The sequence below is a fragment of the Rhineura floridana genome, chromosome 1, assembly GCF_030035675.1.
Source record: "Rhineura floridana isolate rRhiFlo1 chromosome 1, rRhiFlo1.hap2, whole genome shotgun sequence".
Lineage (NCBI taxonomy): Eukaryota > Metazoa > Chordata > Lepidosauria > Squamata > Rhineuridae > Rhineura > Rhineura floridana.
Window position 1 is genome coordinate 82,790,864 of NC_084480.1, and position 7,207 is coordinate 82,798,070.

Genomic DNA, 7,207 nt, shown 5'->3' on the forward strand with positions numbered 1-7,207 from the left:
ATTTCAAATATAGTTTGAATTAATGGTATCAGAAGCTTAGATAGCTTAGTCTACTTGCTTTGTGTATCTCAGGACCAAATTGGTGGTAGCAGAAGCTGTGTTCAGGTGTTTGCCTGGACATGCAAAGAGTTAAACTGGGGAAGTGATAGGGGTTCACAGGCAAGGCCCACCCCAGCATCGCTTGACTGTTTACATCTTGGCTTATCAGAGTTTCCAGTTATAGAGACTTTCTCGGTACGCTCAGTCCAACGTGCTTAAAAACTCTTGCGCTAATTGCACAAAGATCTGAAGAGCAGTCCCTGCACCACAGGACACTGGGAGTGGGAAGTGCATGTGTACCCCTGGACTGCCCCCAATTTCACCATTTGTGTGTTCAGGCAAACGCCTGAACACAGCTAAACCAGGTGCAGAATCTGATTCCTATAAAGTGCGGGGAGGGGAGGGGGAGAGGGAAAGGGAGGGGGAGGGAGTCATGATTTAAAGCATGGTATAGGAGAGAGGATGATATGTGGAAAGAAAGGAAAAAGCTCAACTCTACTCCCACCCGTGCTTTCCCCTGTGTTTTCTTCTGGTAGGACTTCATAACCATGATGGCAATATGCGAGGGTCAGAGGCAGTAGGCCTCTGAATGCCACCTTCTGGGGAGCAACAGTGGGAGAGAGCTGATGCCATAACACTATGGTCTAGGAGGACTCGTTTTCTGTTTTTTTCTGTTATGCTCTTAACTTGTATAGGAAACTTTTAGGTGTACTCAACATTCACAGATTTCTTCACAAGTTAGGAAGGAATGGCTAGGTTGGTGAAGACTCGGGAGAGAGCTTTCTCTGTGGCGGCCCCCTCGATCTGGAACTCCCTCCGAATAGATCTTCGACATGCCCCTTCCCTAGAAATATTTCGCCGGGGCCTGAAGACTTGGCTCTTTAACCAGGCCTTTACAACCTCTGAGACTTCTAGGATAAATTAGCCTTGTATTGAAATGCTGATAATTTATTATACTGAACTTGTATGTAATGTATTGACTATATCTTATTTATTGTATTTTATCATATTTTACTGTAAGCCGTCTAGAGTGGCCATTGGCCAGATAGGCGGCCTATAAATTAAAGTTTATTATTATTATTATGCTTGCACAGAAGTAACTTTGAATAAAATCACTCTGAAATATTTTTAAATCAATGCATTTTGGTCCAAGGTGCCAGTCTTTTCTTAGGATTACAGCTGCAAAGGGACTATCTTTAAAAAATGGATGGTGCCTATCTGAGGGCATAGAATATATAACCTTGCTGAAGTTAGCAGGTCTGGGTTTGCTCAGTGCCTGTATGTATACCAGTTTGAATTCCATGATGGAAGATATAGCATGGGATAGCAAGGGATATAAATAAACAAACAAATTTAATTACCATCATAACTGGTCTACTAGTTTACTGCATGCTCACTCATCCCGAAAATGAAAGCAACCACATCTATAGACTCCTACACATTATTTTGCCGTATTTAAACAACACCTTTCTGAAATCGCAGTACACACAAGATGATTTGCAATTAAAATAAAAACTTACAATCTAACAGAAGGATACAAAATAAAAAGGAAGGGATAGGAAAAGAAGCTACAAGGAAGCTGCCTTATACCAAGTCAGACTATTGGTCCATCTAGCTCAGTATTGTCTACACTGACTGGCAGTGGCTCTCCAGGATTTCAGCTAGGGGTATCTCCCTAGGGATGGAACACGAGACCTTATACATCATGGATGATGCAAAGCAGTTGCTCTGTCACTGAGGTATGGTCCTTCTAATTTAGCTAATTTAGGCGTCAACTCTTACATAATGGTTGCATGTTGACCAAATATGAAATGGTCACTGCAGGAGCTATTGACCAGAGATGCAGGAGTCTAATGAAGAAATGAACTGAAAGAGCAGGAGGCCTCATTGTCTCACCTCTCCCTCTGATGCAACAAGGATGCTGATAGAAGTACTCAGTAAAATAATTTCACTGATGAAAGTTGAGCTCTTTATTTGATCAAGCTGAAGACTGCTTTTCAATGTCCCAACAAATATCTTTTATTAAACCATATACTGAATTTAGGTAAAATAAATGTTTGGAGGATTTATTCCTGAAATCATTGTTTTATATAGAGGCTTTCTTTTAAATTGATTCCATCCTCCCACTTTCAAAATATTAGGAATGCCAATCCAAAATATTAGGAATGTCAATCCAATTTTCCTGGATTTTGCTGACAGAGTTGTATGGCATCTCAAAAGCAAGCCACCCTGGGTTCCTTTGGAAGGAAGGGTGGGATAGGAATTGAAATGATGATGATGACAGGAATCACAGCTTAATTAAAGCTTTGGAGTGAGTAAACTCTTACTGTTTGCTCCCTGAAATTGGGAAATGGCCTCCTGTTCCTTACCTTTTTTTCTATACCTAGGCTTACAAGTGCTTCCAGGAAAACGTGAAAAAAAAAAGATAAAGCACTGGATTTATGAATTGGCTATCCTCCTAAAATAGTTTGGGAGCCTTCATGTTCTCTCCAAAAGACCTAAGCAAGAAATAATTTTACGTTTTTACCACACCCCTGCTTTTGCATCCCTCCCATCTTATCCAAGACTTTGGAAAAGACTGGGTCTTTTTTTTCAACCTATAGACCAGCCTTTCCCAACCAGTGTGCCTCCAGATGTTGTTGGACCACAATTCCCATCTTTCCTGACCATTGGCAATGCTGGCTGAGGCTGATGGGAGTTGTGGTCCAACAACATCTGGAGGCACACTGGTTGGGAACGGCTGCTATAGACTAAGCCAGGGGTTGGGAACCTGCGGCCATTCAGAGGTTGTTGGACTCCCCTCAGCCCTAGCCAGCAAGGACAATGGTTAGTATCTAGATGAGAGCATCCAGAGAGCACCTAGACTAGGAAGTGTGCTCAGAAAACAGCAATCAAGACCTTTAATTTTAAAAGGCCTAGGAAGTATTTCTCTTTGATGCTGCATACCTGTATACCCATTCATATAATACATGTCTTCTCAGAGACAGTGAAAGATGGTGACTGTACCATTCAAGTTGAGCAAGAAGCTGGAGTTATGGTATGAAGGAGCTATCTCATGGAGCTGTTGCACTGAGCAATCAGGGACAGATGATTCTTATAGAGGGCTTGATGGCTCCACCTCCTCATAGAGCTGCTCAAGATCAGAATCTGGAGCATGCATGGGGCTTGCCTCCCCCCTCCACATAGGCCCAATAGATGAGAGTCTTTGGATAGCTAGTTAGGCATTGCATTACCAGACCTGAGCTTCAGCCTGGGTCCTCATCATCAGTGTTCTGGTAGTCCTGAAGGTAATAAATGGGGAGGGGAACCACAAGTCAGATAGATGTTATGACAAGGGATAATATCAGTGCCCCCACTTCTGAGGAAGCAGCCTCGGGCTTGTCATATGCACTAGGGACCAACACAAGATTCTGTTTCCCTTCCTGTTCAGAGGAGTTTTCATTGGGTCCTGAGTCCTGGTGGAACCTGACAGGGATATCCAAGAAAGGACAATCGTTCCAGATCCAAACATGGTCCATATTCCTGCATTCAGGCAAATACAGATCATGTGTAGAAGTGTATTCCTTTCCACCATGTTGCCTACAATGTGGACTCAGCCCTTCACACAATTGCTAGATCATACAGAAGCTTGCTTCACCTTTAGGGATTCTTCCTTAACTGAACTAGACCTCTAGTACAGTTGTCCACTCACATTCATTCAGATAGTCCAGTCCAAACTTGTGAGTTGGCTAGACAGGAATAGGAGGATTTGTATTAATCTTTTTTAATCTAATGATCAGTTAATTTATTGTGTGATTAGGTCCAAGACTATTTGTATTGTTCAGATAATACTCAGAGTAGCAAAGTACCATAACCTCTTTGAGCTTAATTCTGTCTCTGCTATAATGGTTCATTAAAGAATAGGAATTTCTTAGGGCATTACTTCAGGAACAGAATTAAACTAAGTTAGGCATTGTTTCACTGTGGTTGGTTAATAATAATAATTGTAAATCCTGACCTTGGTAAACTATGCCAAAATGAAAGAAAAAAATCCAAATGGTACTAAATGCTTGGTAAAGCTGCAAACATTTTGTTACACTATTTTCTTCCTCCGTCTCTTACCAAATGTCTAATTTCAGATCCTTTTCACGTCCTACTTTTGCAGGGTTTAATGTACGTGATTAATCTTGACTCGCCTTAATACTGCTAGGAATGTGGCAATGACCTCAGCTGAACACTGGGAAAGTGATTAATGTTACATGAACGGGGGATATTTCTTACTCTGGATCCTGAATAAACACAGACATGCAGTATTCAGTTACAGACCTTTGCTCAATTGAAAATGGACCATGGATTCAAAGAATAATGTTTCAGATGCCATAAACAGTGTTAAAGGAAACATGGCCCTTGTTAAAGAAAATGCTGTTTCAAGCTAAAGTCCCAGTGAACATAAAAGATATATGATGCAATAAACAAAATGAACCACAGGCAAGACAGAACCATTCGACCACTAACCACTGATTGAATTTTCCAATACTCCTGGACATTCTGTGAGATAAACTGTTCACAAAAGGTCATTTCCCCCCCCAGCCCCGGTTTCAAATTCTGAGGCCCAACCCCTGTATATATTTTCTACTTTAGGTTGTTTGTGTTTTTGAATTTTTTATGATGTGGGAAGACAGGCAAACAGTTGCTATGATTGTCAAATGGCTTAAATCAAGCAGAGAAAATGCAATAAAACACTGTTACCATGGCAACACATTGTAACCTAGTACCTCTGGATTATGAGCCAGCTCACATCTATGATCATTATTTGTTGACAGACATAAATTCAGCCTAAAAGCATTAATTTTACAGGGGGAGGGAGGCGGCTGGAATGCTCAGCTACGATATAATAATGTTTAAATATTTCCAAGGCACGACTGGCATATTGATACCAGTATACAGAGCCATTTTAATACTCTGGTGTTAATAAAGTAAATGAAAGCACTGTTTAATTTTTATGTCTTTAAAAGAGTGCAACAAAACTCTCTCTCTCCAAGGCTCCCAATAGTAATTGACATGTACGCTTCTTGGCTTAAAAAAATACAATAGGTTGAATTCTAAATGGTTGAGTTCTACAATTTGATTTTTATAAAATCAAATAATGTGCCTTGTTAGTGGCTGAGAAAAAACTGAAACGGAAACATTTCAGATAAACAACATGTGGTAGGACAGTGAGCCTTCATCTCTTTTCAAAAACCTTGAGTTCCCATCTGCCACAATGTTTTATGTCAATAAAGAGGTCAAAAAAGCAAAAGAAGCCAATCTATTTGTTTGAATAATTTTGGCTTTCCTAACATGCAAGTTTGTACATGATGGTAACAAAAGTTATTTTTATATTTTTCCCCAGCTTGTGAGTTATTAATCAAAGCAATCAACCATGATGAACAATTTAAAAAATATATATTTGTTCTCTTGCTAGTAAACTATTGCTGATTTGGAAGGAGCTGTGGTTTAAAGTGGAACTGAATTGCAAAACAGCTGTTTAGGAAAATCCAAGGGACACCTTCCAAAAAACCCTCATATCTCTGACTAATGTTGGCTAATATTCATAACTGTACATATTTTGAGATAACAAATCTTAGAGGCAATAACTTGAATACTCTGGCTTGTAAGAGTAATTTGTTAAGAGGCAAACAATATTGACTATTTGGGATGACCCACATCTCTTAGTGTGCATGAGAGAGAAGGGGGAATGGCTCTTCCAAGGTAGCACCTGCCACCTCCAGTCCCTATAAGTATGTGCATTAAAAAGAATTAACACAATTGAAGAAGCAGTCCTCTGTTAACATCTCAGGATACACTTCTCATAATTTATTAATAAAGATGTTTGCTCAAACAATGAATGGCCCAAAGAGAAAATAAATACTTTAAAAAGTGTTTTATTTGCTAAAATACAAAATGAGTCTACCCACATGAGCCTGCCCAAATGTTATATTCTTGCTAATTTCATCTCCATTGCCCTCTTCCAGGTTGCCCCACTTTTTGAAGTTAGGTGGGTGGTGACTGAAAAGGTGACTTTTTCAACTGTGGATTTCCTTATTTAGAATTCCTTTCTCAGGGAGGGACCTTCATTGGGGTACCAAACCTCACACCTCTGTATTGCCATGTGAAAAGACTTTTTAATTTGCCCAGGCCTTCCAAAATCATATGCCATCTAGATGGTTTTAGCTTCTTGGACACTTGTTAGTGATGCTGTATGAAATGCTTTTATTTTTATATGCTGTTTTCATCCTTTGTTGTAGTTATTGTTTTTTATGGTTATTGTTCTCTGCCTTGGGAGTTTCTGAAGGGCAATTTATAAATATTTTAAATACATAATTTAAAAATAAAAATGTGACTGAGAGGTTGACAAGGTTTCCCAATGAATGGCAAAGTTGTGTAGTCACCCTTATAATGAGATGCGCATAGAACTTGGCCCCCTATCTGTAGTGTAGTGGCAATTTTAGAAGTGCAGGGTCCCTTTGGGATAGTCACACCATGGCCCTCACAGCCACACCCCCAGGATGAGCTGTCTCTTCTGCAAGTACAGAATTATAGAACTAGAATAAAACTGCTATGTGCATAGGCTCCCCTCCCCTCAATCTCTCTCTCTGGGGGCTAAATGTTGCCAGAAACCCTTTGATTTGAACAATTCTGAAATAAAGCCAAGTGTGGGACTACGATTTGGGAGACCAAGGCACTTTGCCATGATGTTCACACTCACCCTAGGAGCCAATTAGCATGAAAGGAGAGGCATGTGTTAGCTACTTAGAAGAGCCTTCTCAGTAACCAACTCACTTCATTTTACTCTGATTGGCTCCAACCAGCACAAAAGGACAAGGAAGCATGCTGTTAGCCAAGACTCTTCTCAGTGGCTAAGGTGCTCCTCTTCCATGCTGATTGGCTTGTTCACTGGGACCTTGCTCTCAAAAAAAGTAAGGGGTCTATGACCCCACGTGACCCTGGACAACTACACCCCTAGTCCCAGTCTACAGATGCTTGAATGCCACTGCTGATAAATATCTCCCCATGAGATCCAGATGGTTAATACTGTTAGTGCTGACAGTGTTAATCACCTATTGGGAGTCAGGGAGAGCATGTGATATGACTCGATCAATTCTCCATCAATAGGTCAGTGGTTACCACTATTCATTCATGCACTACA